Below are 22,542 nucleotides of genomic sequence, written 5' to 3'. Positions count from 1 at the left end.
ATGGGCTCTGGTTTGAGTCCCAGCTGCTCCACTTCGGATCCAGCTCCTTACTAATGCACCTGGGAAAACAGTGGAAGATGGCCTAAGTACTTGGGCCTCTACATCCACATGGCAGACCAGGATAAAGTTCCTGGCTTCTGGCTTCAGCCTGGCCCAGGCCTGGCCATTGGCCATTGCAGCCATTTGGAGAGTAAACCAGTGGATACAGGTTCTCTCTCTCTCTCCTCTCTCCTCCTCTGTCTCTCTCTCTCTCTGTAACTCTGACTTCCAAATAAATAAGTGCATCTTTTTTTTTTTTTTTTTACAGGCAGAGTGGACAGTGAGAGAGAGAGAGACAGAGAGAAAGGTCTTCCTTTATCATTGGTTCACCCTCCAATGGCCGCTGTGGTCGGCGTGCTGTGGCCAGCACACCGTGCTGATCCGAAGCCAGGAGCCAGGTGCTTCTCCTGATCTCCCATGAGGGTGCAGGGCCCAAGCACTTGGGCCATCCTCCACTGCACTCCCTGGCCACAGCAGACAGCTGGCCTGGAAGAGGGGCAACCGGAACAGAATCTGGCACCCTGACTGGGACTTGAACCTGGGGTGCCTACTGAGCCGCGGCGCCAGCCTAAATACATCTTTTTTTAAAAGGATATATAGAAACAAAAATATAATCTTCTGATTAACAATAGGGCTCTAACGATTAGGGAAAATATGATGGTTCCTCTTTTCTTACGCATTTAATGGTTCCTTTCCCTTAATTCCCTAGAACATCATTTGATGGGAAGCCTTATTAAAGTCAACACAGCCTAAATCTTGAAATCAGCAGAAAAGCTGATTTCTCTCCTTATTTTATTGTTAATACTTATTTTGGGACTAAGTAGAATTAGGAGGAGTTTCATTTGAAATAGTTAATTTCCAAACAGGGTGTGCTCTTCGGAGCCATGAAGTTCTCAAGAGGCCTTTTTTGTTTGGAGCTGAATGAATAGTTCTGCAGCGAGACAAAAAAAAAAAAAAAGAGAGAGAGCGAGAGAGAGAGAAAAGAAAAGATTTAAATGAGGGTTCTTGACCTCTGTACCACTGACATTTCAGACTGGATAAGTCTTTGCTGGGGGTCAAGAGGTCATCCTGCAATGTAGGCTCTACAGCAGCAACCCTGGCCGCGACTCCCTAGCGCCTCCTTTCTCCAAGCTGTGACATACAGAAATGACCCCGACATTGCCAAGCATCCCCGGAGTGGCCAAAACTGCCCCCGCCTGCTTGAGAACCCCTACCCTAGATGCAGCAGCGTCTCTCTCAGAGTAAGTTCAGAAACCTGCAGAAGTTGACAACTCTAGCAGAGTAAAATCTTGCAGGGCTCGAATTTCTCCCTTGCTCGTGTGCCTAAGATGGCCTTGTCACGCTCTCTCTGGGGAGGCATGGGGCTGCTCCAGTTCTGGACACAGGTGATCCAATAGATCTCTTCCCGTCTCAGGGTTCTGGCTAGTGACAGCATAATCAATGCGCTGACTCTGAAAACATGCTGAGAAAACAATGGGAACAGGGTCAAATTCCCCTAAGAAAGATGATTTTTTTTTCCCGTTAGTAGCCTGAAGCAGATATAACGCTGCACTGTACATTTGTCATAAGGTAGAAGACTCCAGTGATTCAAGGCAGAGTAAAAAATCAGTCTTTTTATTGTGTCCAAGTCCAGTATGCTATCAGATGTAGCTGCAGCTAAGTCATCGCCACAAAGGAGTCTTGAAATATGCTACCAGGTGGCTTAAAAATCACAGCCATTTAAATCTACATATTCAACTTGGCAGTAAACTCCTTGCATATCTCCTATTTGGGAAAGATAGCACCCTATGATTCCTAGATTTAACTGAATTATGCAATGTAGACACTGAGACTCGGGTACAAAAAGGTTCCTCCCCCCTCCCCGCCCCTTTCCTCTCTCTTTCCTTCTTTTTTCCTTTTCTTTTCTCTGACAGTGTTCACACACATAAGAAAAGGTGAATCAACACATCTGGATTGTGAAATAAAGCGTTAGCTGTGGTTGGATCAGCAGAAGTAGCGCAACCTGGGAATGTTCAGTTAAACATCTGAAATGAAGCAGGTGCCTTAGAAGAATGGCTTTTGCTAGCTTCTCTGTAGCTTGAAGGACTTTCCAGGTTGCCAATCAAGGACAGAGCTCGAGCTGTCAAAGTTAAAGAGTAGTTCACGGACTGCTTCATGGTGGTGATGCTGGCCCACCGGCTACAGGGCCACATGGCTTTCTGTGTATGAAAACATCTGTGCCAGGAGAGCTGAGTGGGGTCAGATCCATGACTGGGCAATTTATCAGAAGTTCTCTTTATTGAAAGAAACTCTTTGTAACGTTTTTTAAACTTCATTACCAGAAGCTGGTGTGCAAAGTTGAAGACCAAGAATAACCTGACTTTCAAGCATCCTATGCTACAAAGAGACTCAATTCTCCATTTTGTGTCCAGCCCTTCTATTTCTGCACTACCAGCCTTAGCTCAGGCGATTTCCTCTGCAGTGATGTTCTTTCCTCCCAGGACCACGTGCCCCCCAAATGCTGCCCTTTGTAACTGCCATCAAGTCTCCTGTTCCCTATCCTTCTAGACAGGGAACCGTGCCTTCCCACAAACTGCCTTAGAACATAATCTCACCGCTCGTGTGACACTCCACTTTCTGTCTTGTTTCAGGATCGTTCATGTTTCCCTTCCTGCTGTACAGAAAACCCTTTGCAGGAAAAGATCCTCATCTGGTTCCTTGCTCCATGCCCCACATTGCATGACTTAGGACTTTGAACACTGAGTTCAGCTGATAACATGTTAAATAAATGACCCATTAGGTATCATGTCTGTTCTGATATTTGTTCTCCCCTGAGTGTGTCATCTGGAGCAGGAGATAATGCAGCTAAGCTGCTCTTCAACCCCAGCAATAGTTCTAGGTGAAGAAAGGCAGGGGCCAGTTACAGATCAACTCCCTGGACTGATGTCGCAATCTTTCCCTTTGCAAACGCGTGTCAGCATGTCTGCTCACGTATCTTTCTACATATCTTCAGTGATCAAACTCCCAGGAAAACACTGGCTGCTTACAGAATGGGGGCAAGGTACCAAGGGCGCAGCCATTCTTTTGTTTTTTCCCCTCTACTGTATTAACCTACTCTTTTACATTTAGAAACATAAAAAGGATTTCATCAGCTGGTCCAACCCCTTTGTAGGGATCACTGCCAAAGAGATGTTGAAACGACGCTACACCTGACCTTTCTGAAAAAGACAAGAAAGAATGCACCAGAAATGAACTCTTGCAAATGAGGATGGTTAACATTTAGAGCTCCTTAAACCCTATTGGCTCATTACTTTATAGGAGTATGAAGCCACATTTTGATGAAAGGAACCATTTGAGCTGAATATTTTCTCTCACACACAGAGAATTAGAATTTGTGAACCTGGCCTGGCTCTGGATCTCTTTGCCTTCCTCCTTTGGAAGAACTGAATGCTGGCAAAACAGCTTCATGTTTCCTGCTAGCTTGTGGTCACTGCATCTTTTGCAGTATTTGATATTCACACAGATTTGCTGTCAAGACATTATGTCTTTCACTGGATCTCAGAGGGTATTGGGCAAAAGGCAATGGTGATTTATTGGACAGCACATAGAAATAACCTGGATTTGCATCCTTGCTGTCACTACTGGCAGTTTGGTTTAGGAAAAGCTAATTAACCTATCTGCTTCTCAGTCTCCTATTTGGAAAATGGAGACAATAATAATTCATATCTCCTCAAACTGATGTTAGATTTTTAAATGATTTATTTAATTTATTTGAAAGGCAGAGTTACAGAGAGAGGTAGGGACAGAGAGAGGTCTTCTATCTGCTGGTTCACTCCTCAGCTGGCCACAATGGTCGGAGCTGAGCAGATCTGAAGCCAGGAGACAGGAGCTTCTTCCAAGTCTCTCACATGAGTGCAGGAGCTCAAGGACTTGGGCCATCTTCTGCTGCTTTCCCAGGTGCATTAGCAGGGAGCTGCACTGGAAGTGGAGCAGCTGAGACTCAAAATATGGGATGCTGGCCCTGCAGGCCAGGGCTTTAACCTGCTGTGTCACAGCATTGGCCCATGTTGTTAGGTTTTAATGAGATAATGCATGTGAAAATGTGCTGAAAAGTATACAGCATCATATCAATACCCACTCTTCTTATTGTATCACCATGCTCAGATACCACAATAGCAATTTGTTCCAAATCAATATGTAGGGGCTGGCATTGTGACACAGCCATCACTTGCAATGCTAGCATCCCGTATCAGAGAGCTGGCTGGATTCCTGGCTGCTCTGCTTCTGATCTAGCTTCCTGCTAATGCACCCGGGAAGGCGGTGGATGATGACCTAGACACTTAGGCCCCTGCTGCCCATGTAGGAGAAATGGATGGGGTCCCAGGCTTCTGGCTTCATCCTGGCCCATCTCTGGCCACTGAAGCTGTTTGGGGAGTGAACCAGTGAATGAAAGAACTGTTTTTCCCCACTCCCATCTGCCTTTCAAATAAATAAATAAAAATAAAAAAAAGGGGGCAGGGGCAGGGTGGGCATTGTGGCAATTGTGGCACAGCAGCTTGAAGATGCTGCCTTGGATGCCTGCATCCCATATTAGAGTGTCTGGGGTCCAGTCCTGCCTCTGCCTGTGACCCAGCTTCTTGGTAATGAGCTCCCTGGGAAGCAGCAGGTGGTGGCTCAAGTATTGCAGCTCAAACCGGAGAAACAGACGGAGTTCCTGGCTCCTGGCTTTGGCCTGGTCTAGTCCCAGCTGTTGTGGGCATTTGGGGAGTGAACCCATGGACAAGTCTTTTCTCTCTCTGTTGGTCTGCCTTTCAAATAAAAGAAAATAAATTTAAAAAATTTGAAAAAAATAAGTGTGGGTTTAGTGGGAGGTACTTGGTTCTTGTGAAACCACTTGGTAGTTCCTGCAAGAGGTTGTATAAAAGAAAAAAAAAACTCTTTTCCCCCACCACCCTCTCCCTTTCCTTCCTAGCTTGGCAGATGACTGCATTGTCCAATGGGGTTCCGGCCCATGCCATCTGCCATTTGCCATGAGGTGATGCAGCCAAGGGGCCCTCATGAGTCTGTGCCTTACTCTTTGGACCTCCAGGCCCCCAAACTGTGAGCTAAATCTCTTTCTCTCTCTCTCTCTTTTTTTTTTTTTTTTTGACAGGCAGAGTGGACAGTGAGAGAGAGACAGAGAGAAAGGTCTTCCTTTACCGTTGGTTCACCCTCCAATGGTTGCTGTGGTCAGCGCACCGTGCTGATCCGATGGCAGGAGCCAGGTGCTTCTCCTGGTCTCCCATGCGGGTGCAGGGCCCAAAGACTTGGGCCATCCTCCACTGCACTCCCTGGCCACAGCAGAGAGCTGGCCTGGAAGAAGGGCAACCAGGACAGAATCCGGCGCCCTGATCGGGACTAGAACCCGGTGTGCCAGTGCCGCAGGCAGAGGATTAGCCTATTGAGCCGCGGCGCCGGCCTCTCTCCCTCTCTTTATAAAATAGCTTGCCTCCAGCATTTTGCTATAGTAAAAATAACTGAATACACCTATTTTTCAAGACAAAATGAGATAACCTGGGCAAACCATTGAGCCCACTGTCTATTTCCAGTTGCTCAGAAAATGCTACTTTTCCAAGGAATAAGACAAGTGCTAATGCAGAGTTACCAGAATTCAAGTTAATGAGAAAAAACCATTATATCTGACTGGAAAGGCTACACAGAAGATTTAGAATCTGACTGGAGGCTTGATGGATAAATTTATTTCTGCACCTGAAGAAATAACCTGTAAGTACTACACACTGTTCAAGGCACTTTGTCTATGTTATCTCATTTAATACCAAACACAGTTAGTGCAACATACCCATTTTGCAAATGTGAAGATTGAGGCACAGAGAGCTGAACTGACTAATGCAAAGTCCTGCACATGGTTCAGAACACAGCCAGGGCCAGGCCCTAGGAGTCTGTTTCCTGAGCGTCAGCTCATAACCATCACTTAGAACAAGGCAGGTGGCTGGGGGCTAAGAAGAATGGGGCAGAGGGCAAACAGAGGCATTATAGAAGCAGATTAGAGCAATGACAAACCTGGGAGCTTCCCCTTAGTATCTTCCTCTCCCAAGATGAAGCAGTATCAAAAGCAGAAAAAAAGAGACACAGTCAGAAAGAAGCCCTTTGTGATGGGAAACCGTGAAGGATGAAAAGGCCAGAGAGACCGAGTTGCAGGCTATAGGGAGATCAGAGTATGTGGCCTGCCACTGAGCCCCGGTTAATGCCTGTTGACTGCACAGGCAGGAAGAAGGAGGGTGCTTGACTTTGCAAATCCAGGTCAGATTTTGACACGTGGCCCGGTTTTTCTTGGGAGGATATCTTGTCCAAGACACCAAGGTCATCCCTTTCTCTGTCCACAAAGTGCTGCCGACCTTTGGCCCTTTCTAGAACAGCTCTCATTTGGTGTCACCTCTCATCAGGTCTCAGCAATTACTGTGCACTTCTTCTAAAAGGTTAGACTTGCAATCTTTTTCAGGCCTGCACAGTAGAATGTCATTGTGTGCATGTTTAATGAATCACTTCAGCACCCAGATTCTGAAAAGCCATTCTGCAAAGCACGTTGGAGGAAACAACAAACACCCTTCAGTTTTTAGAATACAAACAGCAATGAAAAAGCACATTTCCCCCAGGAAGTGTAAAGACTACATGTAGTTTGTAGTGTTATTTTGTAAGAGATTTCCTCTCTTCTCTCAAATTCTGAGTTTTACTGACACAGTGTTGTCAGGCCTCAATGTCACGCTTTCCCTTTGATGGAATCATTAGGTCTTTACACAGCCCCATGTTGTCAGCATTTCAATTCAAGGTTGCCTCCTCTGCGAAAGTTAATTGGATGGGATGATGGTTATTCAATGATAATGCATTACATTGCCTTAGTGTGACCCCCTGGGTGTGTCATTTCATTAGCAGTCCAAAGAACATGTCTCACTAAGGCTTTTAGGCTTCTAATCACATGAGCACACCTCTGCATGCAAAATTAGTCCCTAAAAGGTAGTTAGCATAAATTATTCCATCACTCAAGCACAAAAGACTCTTTTGACAAAATATCTATCATTTTTAATTAACTTCCTTGTATATATATTTCTCTTTCCTACGCTGGTCATCCAATCAAGTGGAACCTAATGTGCTCTTAGAGTAGTCCAGGCAACTGTTCATTTTGCCAGGAAGACCAAAAGAACTGCTATAACCTCTTTTCTCTTCCTTCCTTTTTTTTTTTTTAATACTGTTTTATAAAAAAATTACCTGCTTCAAGTTTTGTTCCATTAAAATAGTGAAAAACATCAATGAGTATACATTACAAGTAAATGCTACCTAACTCTTGTGTTTAGCATTTTCTACTTTGTTTTTTCCTCATTTCCTTTCTTCAGAAACTCTTTTTAAATTTTTTTTTATTTATTTGAAAGGCAGAGTTACAGAGAGAGAGAGAGAGAGAGAGAGAGAGAGAGAAAGAGATCTCTTCCGTCTACTGGCTCACTCCCCAAATGGCTGCAACAGCCAAGACTGGGTCATGCCAAAGCTAGGAGCTTCATCTGGGTCTCCCACATGGGGACAGGGCCCCAAGAACTTGGGTCATCTTCTGCTGATTTCTCAGGCACATTAGCAGGAAGGTGGATGAGAAGAGAAGCAGCTGGAACTTGAACCGGTGCCCGTATGGGATGCCAGCATTGCAGGTAGCGCCTTAACCTGCTGTGCCACAATGCCAGCACCCCCCACACCAGCCCCCAGAAACCCTTTAAAGGTAATATTCTTGCTACTGATCAACAGTGAACCCAGAACAAAGGCTTTGTTCCTTCCTTCCTTCCTTCCTTCCTTCCACCACTCATCCAGCCATTTATTTATCAAATATTAACTGAGCAGCTTTATGAAGTACCTGGAAATACTCAGGACACTTGGAATACATTAGTGAGAAAGCAGACAAAGATTCCTGTCCTCCTGGAGCTTACAGTCTCATAGGGAGGTTAGGTAATCCACAATAAACAGTGTAAGTAAGGGAATTCTACAGTATGTAGGAAGTACATCACTGCTCTGGAGAAAACAAAAAGTAGCACAAGAGAAAGAGTATGAAGAGCTGCTATGTGTGTGTGTGCGGCTGGGGAGGGGAAGGGGGAGACTGCCATTTTAAATAGGGTCAATTGAGAAATTGAGATGGAGAGACACGAAGGAGGCAGCCAAGCCAGTATCTGGCTTAAAGCGAGGCAGCAGCTGGAGCTCCTGGCATGTTCCTGATGTGGTAATAAGGTCAATCAGAGTGGCTGGAGACAGGGAGAGAGGGAGAGCCTTGTAGGAGAGGAGGACAGACGTGCTGGGTGGGTTAAGACATTGCAGGAACTGGAGTAGTGTCATGGCATCATCAATGTTTAAAGGGACGCCTCTAGTACTGGGCTAAGAATGGACAGTGTTGGGGGTGGGGATCATTGTGGAGGAAGGGAGAATTAAATTACTACTCTCAAAGTCACATCAGCAAATGTTAAGAAGAAAAAAAAATCTTCTTTGGCTCCCATTGTTTTAAGCCAGACAGAATAGAAAACAAAACAGAGAACAACCTCCTGTGCAGTCACTCCCGTGGACTGTGTCTCTTGCACAGAACCTCAGCTCCGCCCCGACACTGACTGCAGGGGTCCCAGCTCACTGTTCCTTATGAGCTCCCTTGGTAGTTCCCTTGGGGGCAGTGCAGTGTGTCACAGAAGATAAATCACCGCATCAGGGGACAGTGAGACAAACCCAAGTTGGAAAGTTCCAGAAGTGATTTTGAAATGCTGGCTGACGCAAGCAAAGAATGGACTCAGCAAACGGGGTGGGCAGAAGCCCTGTAACTCATTGTCTCTGTTGATGTAATAGATAGGGCACGTATTCATTGATATTTAGAGGGACATGACGCAATATACCACACCTTCCTTTACTGTTGTTGTTTTTGAACTGTCACAATGCAGCTTAGACTTGTGTGAGTCTTTTTTTTTTCTTTTCCAGAGGGATTAATATTAGGGATATAGTCTGGGGGTGGCAGGGAGGTTGGAGGGAGAGAGAGATTCATTGATTCATTCATTGATGCATAAGAGGGGATCAAAAGCTGAAGACGCAAGACCTAAGGGCAGCAGTAGACTCAGCGAAGAACTGTCTTCACAGACTATGTAAACCTAAGGTAGAAGCAAGAAGACTTAGTGCTCCTTAATTATTTCACATGACTGGCTGAGAATGTAGGAGTAGAGCTATTCAAAGAAATCCTAGGAGAGATTACTGCCCTAGAAAGAGAGGTCTCTAGGCCTCTGCTGAAGCAAGTAAAGCCATCTGAAAATGTAAATGGGACTAGAGGGAAATAGCCAATCACAAGAGACCAGAAGCAATGTCAGAAGGTCACTTAGCTACAGGATGGTGAGCAGAGTGCAAGTCTCAGTGCCAAGTGCGATCCTGCGGAGTAACTTCTGGAGCCAGCAGTTAGTCGTACAGGATTCCGAGGCCACACCTGGTGTGGGGTAGAATGGCACAATAGGGGCGGGTGCTACTCCCGTCCCAGGCAGCAGCAGTGGTGCACACAGCCAGGAACATAACATTCCCCTCACGAGTCAATCCTCTCGCCTTCACATCTGTCCTCGCTCAGGCTGCCTTAGCAAGAGGAGATGCCACTCTGTCTTCAAGAGGGTTGAAGAGGACATGATGGAAAATCCTTCCAGAAAGGCAGATTGTTACTTAAAGGAATTCTGCTTGTATTACCCAAGGCCTGGTTGCTTTATCGAATCTTTTTTTTTTTTTTTTTTTTGACAGGTAGCGTTTTAGACAGTGAGAGAGAGACAGAAAGAAAGGTCTTTCTTCCATTGGTTCACTCCCCAAATGGCCGCATGGCTGGCACTGCACCGATGCAAAGCCAGGAGCCAGGTGCTTCCTCCTGGTCTCCCATGTGGTGCAGGGGCCCAAGCACTTGGGCCATCCTCCACTTCCCTGCCGGGCCACAGCAGAGAGCTGGACTGGAAGAGGAACAACCGGGACTAGAAGCCAGTGCCCATATGGGATGCTGGCGCCGCAGACGGAGGATTAACCAAGTGAGCCACAGTGCTGGCCCTGGTTGCTTTATCAAAACACTGTTTTCTCTTCTCTGGCCTTGGTGGAGAATGGGAGAGCACCAGGCCCCAGGAACCTCCCCGTCATCTGTGAGTGAGGTCGAGGTGCTGGACTCTCCCCTTTCTCTGGCTGCCTCCATCTTAATTCAGGGCTTCCCTCCCCTGATGCCCCTCTCCCCACTTCTGGCTCCCTTGCAGACAACATGGGGACTTCAAACTGAGACAGATGGAATCTCGGGCAGATGATGGGTCATGAAGAATCTGGTTTCCTCCTCTAGTCCTGTCACCAGATGTCTCATTTTCCTCAGTAAAATGAGGAGGATGTTAACCTGGGAAAAGAAGCCTGAAATAATTCATGTATTTGCTGTAGAATTAGGCTGGTTGATATCTTTTGTTAGATTCTCCGAGTTGTAACCTCAAAGTTGTTCAGAGTCACTGGCTTTGGGGGAGGGGAGAGGGTGCATCACGGCACAGTGGGTTAAGCCACCACTTGTGACACAGGAGTCACACACCCAAGTGCTGGTTCCAAGTCCTGGCTGCTCCACTTCCAACCTGGCTTCCTGCTAATGCACCTGGGAAGGCAGTACATGATGGCCCCAGTACTTGAGCCCCTGCCACTCATGTGGGAGACAAGGATGGAGTTCCAGGAGTTAATGACTGAGCTCTGGCTACTGTGGCCATCTGGGGGAGTGAATCAGTGGATGGAAGCTTGATGTCTGTCTGTCTGTCATTGTCTTAGATGATTTCTAATATTCTTTCAGTTTGAAACTTTTTATGTTAAGATCCCTTTTCATGTAAGCAATAACCATGCATCACCCTCACAGCTGGAGGATGTGGCAAAACACTCTTCAAAAGGTAACTTCCAGGCCTTCCAGAGAATGGATTCATATTAATTAGATCTGCAGAAGATGCCTAGCATCAACCAAAAATGCAATCCCCGTAAGGAAAGAAGTAGAATTTGGCAGAGTTACCCTGGAAGCCTGTGAGTTACGAAACAGGAGACTTGGTTCTAGAGGACTTCTTGTCTTTTAATGACCATGAATCAAAAGGCAACCCTCATGGGAGACAGATACTCCCTGGGTCTCGTGGGGACAGCAGCAGCAGCAGCAGCAGCCAGCCTTGTTTTGGCTGGCTGTGGCCCTTGGCCTCCCAGCTGCCATTAAAGCCGCAGTGAAAACAGATTAGCCACATGCATCAACTGTCTTGGGTGTTCACACAGAATACAGAGAAAAGGCCTGGAAAGACAACAAAGTGACACAGGCGCTAGGAGAGGGGACATGGATGAGGAGTGCCGTGCAGAAGCACTCTGGCTTCACTGGCTGCGTCTGTCTTCCAGAACCGACATGCAGACATGGCAAACTAGGCTGTTTTTGAAAACAACTGGGATTTACTCTCACAGTTCTAGAGGCAGGTCCTTGTTCCCCCCTTCTTTGTCTCCTGGAAGGCTCTAGAAAGTAATCTTCCCAGGACTGGTGCTGTGGCGTAGCGGGTAAAGCCTCCACTTGCAGTGCCGGCATCCCATATGCGCACTGGCTCGAGTCTCGGCTGCTCCACTTCTGATCCAGCTCCCTGCTGATGGCCTGGGAAAGCAGTAGAAAATGGCCCAAGTCCTTGGGCCCCTGCACCCACATTGGAGACCTGAAGAAGCTCCTGGCTCCTGGCTTTGGATCAGCACAGCACAGGCTGTTGTGGCCAATTGTGGAGTGAACAAGTGGATGGAAGACCTCTTTCTCTCTGCCTCTCCTTCTCTCTCTATGTAACTGTGACTTTCAAATAAATAAATCTTAAAAAAAAAAAGAGGAAAAGAATAGACAAAAAAAAAAAAAAGAATCTTCCCTTGCCTTGTCCAGTTTCTGATGACTTCCAGCCTTTGTCGACTTTCGGTAGCTTAACTTCAATGTCTGCCTTTGTCATCATATGGTCTTTCTCCCTGGGAGTCATGTGTCCCCTCCTCTTCATACCAAGACTCCACCAGTCATCGGATCGAGGACCCACTGGAAGACAGGATGATTTCATCTTGAGATCCCCAAATAAATACATCTTCAAAGATCTTATATCCAAACAGTCACATCCTGAGGTCCCTGGTGAGTGTGAAGTTTGGGGGATACAGCAACCCACCACATTTGCATCATTTCAATTGCTTTTCTATAGCAAAGGTGTATTCATGTATTAGGATATGAAGAAACAAAATGAATCAAATAACAGGGTATGTAGCTATAAGCAGCTATGATGTATATCCATAAAGATACTTCAGACAATTTGTGGAAAAATGGAATGAAAACCTAAGTGTGCTTTGGTATAAAAATGTTTTGAACCCATGCCCAGTTTTTTCTTAATAGGCATGTCCCAGGGACTTTATGAAGACCCCTCATATATGCGGTCATACATGTGATTTTTTTGGTACCAAAATACACTTGTCTTTTAATTCCATTTGTCTACAAAGTACCCTTGTATATTATTATATCTACTGTATATGACATGTATCAATATATGAACAATAATATTAATTATCACTATTATTATTTTTTCTAGCTTACTCAGACAGGATTGGTTGTAGGGAAGAATGATTGCTAATACTTGCAGACTGCTTGCTATCTGCTGAACACTGTTTTAAGTGCTTTTTGTATATTAGACCACTTGATTATCATAGCAACCTTATGAGGGAGGCGATATTATCATGCCTATTTTACAGGTGGGGAAACTGAGGCACAGAACAATTAAGTCCCCTGCTCGAGCTCTGGTGGAGGTAAAGCATTAGAAACTAGACTGTGTAGCTTAGCAGCTGTGCTCATAAATACTGTGCTCTGCTCTCATCACGTGCGGGCAAGTGGAGAAGTCAGCCTGAGGAAAGAAAATCTGACACTGTCTCTTGAACACACGCAGGCATGGCACTCACACGTCCTCCTGCTCCCAAAGAAGACACGATGGTTTCATGTGCAGAGCCGACTGGACTGGACACAGCCAGATAGCTACTTGAATAAAAATTCGTACGGGCCGAGTTAAAGACAGCTGCTCATGCACATCACCGCCTGCCTCTCTGACCACAAGTGACCTTAACCAATCAAACTGCAGCAATGCTCTGGTCAAAGGGTAGCTGCATATCAGGCATTGACTTACGGCAGCTTCTGGCAAATGGCAGCTTGGCTGCGCTTGTGGTTGACGTGGTGTCTTTACAGGAACACGCACCACACAGAGCAGTGACAGCAGCGCTACCCTGGATTCTATTTTTCCATGCAATGCTACCCGTAGGCTTCTGAATCATTAGTAGCCCAGTGACTAATGGTGAGGCTGTCAGGATGTCCCGATGGTGAAAATGGCCCGATTGTGTTCCTGTAAACGTGCTCCAGGGGCTTTCCCCTCCTGCAGCCCCCTTGTTGCTCTAGGGCTGGACACACGTGTCTAGAGAGTTACTAAATGAATACCTCAGGGGTTTTCACTGGGGGGGCGGGGCTGGAGTGGGTAACTTCTCAGGTAATTTCCCTCCTCTGAGTAGCTTCTTGAGTGGAACCAAACCTTCCAAGGGCACAGCCTGAAGGCGTGGGAGTGGGGTAGCACCAGATAAGGTACAAACCTTCCGTTACACAAACCTCTTTTGTTGGGGGCAGGGGGGAGGGCGGAGAATGTTGGCCTCCCTGGGGTCAGCTCAACACCTGTACGGCAGCACCTGCCTAGAGCCGGGATGGAGTCATAAGCAGAGAGAGGAGGATCCAGGCGAGAAGGCAGTGCTGAATGCACAGGTTGAATTGTGGCCTCTGAAGGTGAACCCCTGGCACTCAAACGCCAGCACCATCACTCCCCAGGCCCCCACTCAGGAGCCTTTGCTGTTTCATCTACAAAGTGGGTGTAACAATCAATTCTACCTCCATAGGCTGCTGTGAGGATGAACCGGGTTACTTTGCTGCAAGTGCTTTGTAGGATGCCTGGTGCTTAGGACGAGGCAAGAGCAGTCATCATTCCTGGGGTACCACCAGTGAAGTCCTGTGCACCGGCCTTCCTCCCCGGGGGAACTGAGACAACTGGACTCCCGGGAGTTCCTCTGTGCTCGGTTCACCCCATGTTGTCCAACAAGCCATTCAGTATCTGCTGGCATCTCATGAGAAACACAGAAGGAAAGACATGGGTTTTTTCAAAGAGGCTCGCTCTTAAAATACTTCCGTCTGACCTCCCACTCCTCCACCCCAAATGGATTGCTGGTGCGTGGGGTTCATTTTCCTTTCCTGTGGCTCAGCCAGCCCCCGTGAGTGTTCCTTTTCCACCAAAGAGAGCAGGTTCCTGCCCCCACAGGGGCCCCTTTCTTTCCCCTGAACCAGAAGGGAAGATCTCCTTTCTCTTTTCAGCAATGGGCAAAGAACAAGGTTCCATTGACAATGTGAATGGAGCATTTCTTACGCTGCACTCTCTTACTGCGGCAGACGCAGGGGCCTTTTCTCTCTCCCCCGGCTTGCTGAACATTGATTCAGGCTCTCCAGAAGGCGCCTGGGGGCGGACCAGAATTCCTCATTCTGCCATGAGCCCGCCAAGGGAGGGAGGTTGTGTGGCTGTAGGGTCTCCATGCCAGATCATTTTACCTGTGATTTCTGATAGGTGCAACTCCTAGAGTTTCCCCTGCTTTACCCATTAGTACCCTCTCCTTCCACACCACAGTCCCTAACCCTGCTTCATTTTTCCATTTGAGCACCCAGCATCACATGGTCCATAATATGAACATGCCTGTTCTCCCTCTCATGGGAACACAAACTCCAGGAAAAGCCAAGGCTTGTCCTGTTGATTGCTGAATCACAGTGCCTGGCAGCTAGCAGGTGCTCTGCAAATACTCACTGAGTGAATGAATGCATGCAGGGAGGGAAGGCTGACAGCACCTTTGGGTTTTCCTATAAAATCCAGAAAGTGCTTTCTGACACATGAGTAACCCAAGTCAGGTTGCAATTACTTAGGGTGTCCAGAATGGCCAGAGATTGGATCTCTTGATTAGCAGGCACAATTGATGGGGCATCTCTTATGGCCAGGAAAGGTCAGGATGTAGAAGGTTATGACCTGGTCCCCATTCTCTGAGCAGACGGAGTTCAGCTGATGGCAATAAAGCTCTCCAATGGCAGTGGAAAATGAATGCAGGTAGAAGATAAGCAGATCATTAAGGGCAAGGGCAGCTGCATAGGCATGCCTGGGGCCACTGCTGTTCCTGGCATCTCAAGGGAGGACAAAGGGGACCACCTGGCAGTGCCGCTGACACTGATGTTGAGGGACTCAGACAGTGCTGGTGTCTGGTTTCTATAGTCTGGGCTCCCTCTGCACCTTGTACCCAGAAACGACACCATTTCCAGGAAGTAAGCACTAACCGCTTGTTCGCTGTGGGTTTCCCCTACTCTTCCTTTTTGGCCTTGCTACTTCTTGCAAATTAAAAAATAAGTCAGGAAGCAATGTTAAAAATAATCAGACCACAGTTAAAGGAAGGCGCTATCAAAAGAAGAGAAAGGGGAAAATAATCGAGTTGCACATGATTCCGCATTGCCTGATACCTGAGGTCCTGCGTGATTATTCACTCGGGGAAACCGCTGAGGCCTTCAGGGAGTTAATGGGGCCAACATGACTTTGTTTTTGCATTGCCTACATGGGCCATAAAACTTAGCATTGGCTCCTTGGCCCAAAGCCTGGACAAGTCATGCCATGGGGAGGGAAGAAGGTTAATCAAAATGGAAAACCCAGGGCTCCAGTTTTCCTGCAATGCTGTTAGGTAGCACCTCTCTGGAATCAAAACCAGCTTCAGGCATCAGGGGGGGCAGAGGAAAAAGAGGAGCCAATGATCCAGCTGAAACTGGGCACTCGAGGGAGGACTGGGGACCTTTGAGAGGCTCTGTGCTCCGAGGTCTGGGGCCATGGAAATCGACAGGTGGGTGTTCAGGGCCTTGAGGAAGAAGGCAGCTGGCGTCAGAGCGTGTTTGTGGCTACTTCCTTTTTTTTTTTTTTTTTCCTGGATCCCAGAACATGAAAACACGGAAAGAAGTTCAAAGCTGAACCCCTCCCCAAACTTTGGCAATTTTTAAAACATAAACTTAACAAATGAGTGCTTGTAAAGCACACGTACACAAATAAAACATGGCAAATTGTGGTATTCAGTAGGGAAGTCCAAGATTTACTAAAACTCTGAACTCGGGGGCAGGCATTGCTGGGACCAAGTGGTTAAGGCGCTCGCATTCTGTGTGGAATGGAATGTCTGGGTTTCAGGCCCTGCTCTGCTCCAGCTCGTGTGCACCCTGGGCGGCACAAGGGATGACGCACACTCTCAAGTCTCCATCGCCCACGTGGAAGATCTAGATTGAGTTCCAGACTCCTGGCTACCCTCTGGTCCAGCCCTGCTTGTTACAGGCATTTGAGGGTATGAGCTAGTGCATAAAAAAATCTGTCTTTCCATCACTGTGCCTTTCAAAGAAAAACAAACTAAACTTAAAAAAAAAAAAAAGGACTCAGAGCACACTGCAGATGGCGAGGACCACCAGGGCACAAGCGGGTGTGTCAGGCAGCGGCTGTCTGTGGCTCTCAGTGGGTCTCTGACGGCTGCAGCTAGCTCAGAGACAGCGCCTCAAGTCTCGGTTTTGGAGAAGCCCTCTGCAGTGACTCAGCTACTCCGAGGGAGGAAGCCATCCTATGCTATTTGTTATTGGACATCCTGCTTTGCTCTCGGGCTGACACGGAAAGGCCTCCTCTCTGGCACTCGCCGACAGGCGTGGAGGGTGGGGCGGCCTGGGATGATCTGGGCTCTCGCTTGCTCCCTCGATCCACGGGGCCTCTCCAAACAGCAGGGTTTGTTCAGGACGTTTTCTCTGACTCACCCTGGTGATAAGACAGGCAAAGGCCTTCTCAGCAAGGCAGCTGGCATTCAGGGAGGTTTTAGATCCTTACCACTGGCAGTTGGATTTCCAAATTTGCAAGTTCCTTTAGCACAACTATTATAGCTTTGATAGAACTGTAGCCATTCTGAGAACCAAAACAGCAGTGACAACAAACAGAATGCTAAACTCACTGCCTAAGAATGAAGGAAGCTTAATTCTTTGGCTCCCTGTTGCTATGTTCATATATTCATTCAACTAATATTTATTAAGCCGCCTTCTAAATGCTAAGCACTAAAGCAATAACAGTGAGCACATGATGTCCGCTTCCTCTCTGGATGAGGCCTATAGCACACAGGCGGACGAGGGACCCTAACCCTAAATCACAAGGCAATGTGCATGGCCACAGCTGCAAGCGCTACGCAGGAGAGGTTTGTGGTGCCAGGAGCACACATCACTGGGTGAGGCAGGGGAGGGAAGGGACGGCTCACTGAAAAACAGATATTAAACTGAATCTGAGGGAGGAAGAGATAAAAGTGGAAGACTCTTTATGGAAATTTAAAATACCATGTGCCAAGGCCCTGTGGCGGGAGAGAGGAGACTATTTAAAAAAAAAAAAAAAACTGAGAGGAAACAGGGCTGGGGCAGAGTGATGGAGACTCAGGTTAGGGCCTGAGGCGCCTGGGGCACAGCCAGGCGGGAGAGAACCGGCGCGCTGGGCAGGAAGGAGGATGTATCTGGGCCTTCCAGGCCGCTGTCTTCTAACAGCAATGGGACATCTCTGAAAGGCACAAGCAAGGGATGTCCGAATCACATTTGCATTTTGAGACGATCACTCTGGCTACAGTGCTGGTATCTTCTAAGCTGATTTCTGCTTTGCCAATCCAGCCATCAGGGTTAGGGTCCAGCCACTGCAGGCACACACGGACGCCTGGCAGCCTCACCTGGGTTTGAATCCTGGCTTCATGCCTCACTTCCAGCATGGCCACAGGCAAGCCAGCTTCTCAGAGCCCTCACTTGCTCATATATAAAATGGGGAATAATAACACCGCCTTCCACATTGCTGTGAGGGTTAAGAAAATCACAGTACATAAACAGTCTTGCTTGATACACAGCTAACTCTCTTTGAGACTTTCAAAAATATAAATCTACTTTGATATTGTATATACTGCTAAAAGAAAAAAAAAGCCAACACCTCAGCAGGTCGAAAGCACCCGGAGAAAACGTCTCAGGCTTCACTTGAACGTCTTCCCACAGGCGTGCAGTTTGGAAATACCTACTCCCCACTCTCTGCAACAACAAAAACACAGTAAAGACACAACCACTCATTCACCTGCTTGTCCAAGGTGCAGCCGTCATGCTTCCCGACTCTTGAACTATTTAGATGATACACTGTGGGGACATGAACAACCCGAGGACAAACAAGTGTGTAGTGAGCGTTGCAAACACAGAAGCAAAATAAGTCACTGGCTGAGCAGAAAGTGCGTTGGTCAGTAATCAATAAGAAACGGCTGCATGTCTTCAAAGAAATGGTAAATGTTTAAGGGAGAGGAAATGGAAATCACACTGCTTGTCATTACACACTGTGACCATGGATCTGATTATCACACTGCACCCTATAAATACGTACAATTATTTTATGTTAATGATTTGTGGCAAAAAAAAAAGGAGACTGCTGGAAAGTATACCTTGTGTTGACATTTCAGGGCTCTCATTTGTTTTTATACTTATTTATTTGAAAGTCAGAGTTCCAGAGTGGGAGGAGAGACACACAGAGAGATCTTCCATCTGCTGGTTCATTCCCCAGATGATTACAATAGGAAGGGCTGTGTCAGGCTGAAGCCAGGAGCCAGGAGCTTCACCTGGGTCTCCCACATGGGCTCAGAGGCCCAAGTACTTGGGCCATGTTCTGTGCTTTCCCAGGCCATTCACAGGGAGCTGGATTGGAAGTGGAGCAGCCGGGACATGAACTGGCACCCATATGGGATGCCAGCATTGGCCCACTACTTTGCTGGCAGAACTTGCATCGACTTAAATCAAGAGTCTTATCAAAGTACTTGCAATCAGTCAACCTTAACATGCTCTTACCAGCTGGTGATGAGACAATGTGAACACAGAGCATGTGAGACATATCAAATGTACTTAAATCCTTGAGTTTTTAATGGTATTTTAAAGATATTGCTCACCACTAAAGGGTGACATGAAATGACATACTGCTTTGTTCATTTGTGAACAAAGGATATGAAACAAACAGGTATTCTCTCTTTCTGACATGAACTGTACCAAATAGCGGATGAAGGCAGGTTTTTCTTTATAGAAATATTTCAGGGGCTGTGTAGTGGCACAGTGCATTAAGCCTCTACTTGGGATGCTGGCATCCCATAGTGGAGTGCTGGTTCAAATCCTGGCTGCTTTGCTTCCGACCTTCCTGCTAATGTGTCTGGGGAAGCAGCAGATGATGACGGCCCAAGTCATTTGGGTTCCTGCCACCCATGTGGGAGACCAGGATGGAGTTCTGGGCTCCTGCTTTCAGGCTGGCCTAACCCTTGCTGTTGAAAGCATTTGGGGAGTGAACCAGTGGATGGAAGATCTCTGTCTCTCTCCCCTCACAACCTCCATACCCTTTGCTCTGCTTTCAAATAAATGAGTCTTTAAAGACAGAGCTACTTCAGCTGACAAATGTTGAAGCCGTGATGGACTGGAGTATCACGATTCTCTAGCCCTTCATGAATGAGTGAATCTAGACTGCAGTCATTACTGCCACGGATGTCGTAGAAAGTTACCCACCCACCCCATTCTGGGCCTGCTGGTGGGAAAACATAAAGCAAACAAAATTTTGCTCCCTTCAAAAAAAAAAAAAAAAACCAAAAACTGACTTTGAATCAAGTGAATTAAATTCAACTACCAATTTTTGAAAAGTAGGGAGGACAGAGAGATATGTTAAGTAAGAGACTGCGAGAAACTCTGCAGGAAGAAAGGCTAGATTTCCAAGATGAATGTGCTGCAAGGGAGGAAAAAAGAGACGGAGGGGAAACCTGCAGAATAAAGGAGACTTTATGAGCTCTCTTAGCCAACTGCAAGGTGGGGATCCAAGCAAACTGAAGAAATCTTGAACGTTGATGGGGTATTTGATGACTCTTAACATTTTTTGAAAGATTTATCTATTTATTTATTTATATCTGAAAGGCAGTTTTACAGAGAGGCGGAGTAAGAGATAGATCTTCCATCTGCTGGTTTACTCCCCACATGGCTTCAATGGCTAGAGCTGTGCCGTTCGGAAGCCAGGAACCAGGAGCTTCTTCCAGGTCTCCCACGCAAATGCAGGGACCCAAGGACTTGGTACATCTTCCACTGCTTTCCCAGGCCACAGCAGAGAGCTTGATCGGAAGTGGAGCAGCTGGGACTTGAACCGGTGCCCATATGGGATGCCAGCACTGCAGGTGGCGGCTGTACACACTATGCCACAGCGCTGGCCTCGACTATTAACTTTTTAAAAGTGTGCTAATGGTATTGTCAAAGTTCTTATTTCTCAGTGATTCAAATTGAAATCATCGTAACTACAGATGAATGGTAAGCTACATAATAGGCGGGAGAATGGGGTACTGATAATGCAAGATGGGGCTGGAACTGTGCCGCAGCAGGTTAAAGCCCTGGCCTGCAATGCCAGCATCCCATACGGGTGCCAGTTCGAGTCTTGGCTGCTCCACTTCTAATCCAGCTCTCTGATAATGTACCTGGGAAAGCAGCAGAGGATGGCCCAAACCCTTGAGCCCCTGCATCCATGTGGGAGATCTGGAAGAAGCTCTTGGCTCCTAGCTTTAGCCTGGCCCAGCCTGGCTGTTGTAGCCATTTGGGGAGTGAACCACTAGATGGAAGAGCTCTCTCTCTTTCTTTGTAACTCTGCCTTTCAAATAAATAACTAAATATCTTTAAAAAAAATGACTAGACATGAGCCAAAAATGGTTGAAAGTGGACCAGGGGTTTTAGGTAGTTTGATATTTCCCTCAATAAAGAAGTGTTTAAAAAAGGCATTGGCCAGTGTGGGCACTTAGCACAGTGGTTAAGATACCACTTGGGATGCCACATTCCATACCTATGTGTCTGGTTCGAATCCTGACTCCCCCACTTCCCATCCAGCTTCCTGTTGATGGCACCATGGCAAGCAGCAGGTGACGGCTCAAGCACTCGGGTCCTTGGTACACCCATGTGGGAGACCTGGATTGAGTTCCAGGTTCGTGGCTTTGGCTTGGCCCAGCCCTGACTGTTTTGAACTTTTGAGCAATGAACTAGCAGATGGAAAATCTCCCTCTCTCTGTGTGTCTCTCTCTGCCTTTCAAATAAAATGAAAATAAATAAAAAATGTAGAGAAGTCTATTGGCCAACCTATTTCCCTTGTTATTTCAATTTTAAAAACTAATCATTATTAACAGTGCTAATGTCCACATTCATCCAGTCACTTTCACAGGAGATCTGGGGGCTGGCGCTGGCAATTAGGAAATCTGGATTTGATTCATTTGATTCATTAGCAGAATCATTTTGGAATTTCAGCTCTCAGGGTCTCCCTGAATCCATTTGGGAACTGGGGAATCAAGGATGGTTTCTAACATCCTGCTGGCAGCAGATTCTTGGAATGACAAAGAGATCTGAGGCCTGCAGACTGCCTGCCTGGATTGGAATCCCCGCTTTCCTCTCTGGAGCCTTGGGTAAATTTACCTAATCCCCGAGCACTCAGTCCTTTGGGTTGATAAAATGGACATAACAACAACGCCTACCTCCCAGGGCTGTTGTGAAGGTTAGTCACTTCACGCATTTATTCCACACATATGGAGCACCCAAGTCTCCAGATCTGGGAGGGGCACGGGGTGAAGTAGCACAGAGAATACAGGCGCTTGGCTGTTTGCAACCTAGAGGGAGCGCCCAGGAAAACAAGTAGTAAACGCAAATTGAGATGCAGTATTCCGATAAACAAGAGCTGGGAAGAAGATCTAAGTCAGCCGTGTGACCCGAGCTGCAGAATGACTAGGGGCAGGAGCGCTCTACCTTAAGCAGGACTGAGTGGAGGTTCCCCATCAGGGTGGATCTGGGCTTCCCTGCGCAGCTCCTTTCTCAAGCGCGGTTGACTTCTACCTCCTCGCTCCTCCCTCCACTTCTGGCAACGTCTGGGGAATTTTGGTTGCCACCATGGAGAAGATGCTGTTGGCATCTGGTGGGCAGAGGCCAGAAACACTGCCCATAATCCACTCCAAAATGTTAACAGCTGCAAGCTTGAGTTACCCTGTTATAGGCAGAACCAGGTTTGGGGGGGGGGGAAGAGTCAGAAAGGGGCTTGCTGTGTTGGGCAGAGCAAAGGAAGATGGAGAGAAGGAAGGAGAACCGGCTGCACTATGGGTGATCCTGAAGGCACCGTGAGGAATTCGGAATTATTCCAAAGACAGTGGGAGCCCTTGCAGAATTTTGTGCAGGGGGGTGAGGGTGGAGAGGTTTAGCAGGTGCGTCAACAAGTTCCTCTCCAGTGAAATGTTAATTTTGGTGCAAGAAACTGAAACTACGCATACGCGCACGAGTGTTCAACGACGTCCACGACCACCACCGCCAGGGTCTTCCCTACACTTTGCAATAGCCCCGAC

At 47.1% G+C, this 22,542-nt stretch overlaps 1 long non-coding RNA gene across 1 annotated transcript; it reads right to left on the bottom strand.

Annotated features, from left to right (window-relative positions):
* Positions 1–791: 791 nt before the first annotated feature.
* Positions 792–18,208, bottom strand: LOC103348896 (uncharacterized). Its single transcript, XR_016231405.1, has 4 exons — positions 18,111–18,208; positions 13,952–14,181; positions 11,933–12,085; positions 792–970 (listed from the first exon to the last, which is right to left on the bottom strand). It is a non-coding gene; the product is annotated as an uncharacterized LOC103348896 (long non-coding RNA).
* Between the last annotated feature and the right edge of the window lie 4,334 nt (positions 18,209–22,542).

The sequence above is a fragment of the Oryctolagus cuniculus genome, chromosome 3, assembly GCF_051225735.1.
Source record: "Oryctolagus cuniculus isolate XC-2025 breed Fujian yellow rabbit chromosome 3, ASM5122573v1, whole genome shotgun sequence".
Lineage (NCBI taxonomy): Eukaryota > Metazoa > Chordata > Mammalia > Lagomorpha > Leporidae > Oryctolagus > Oryctolagus cuniculus.
This window is presented reverse-complemented; position numbering and strand designations above follow the sequence as displayed.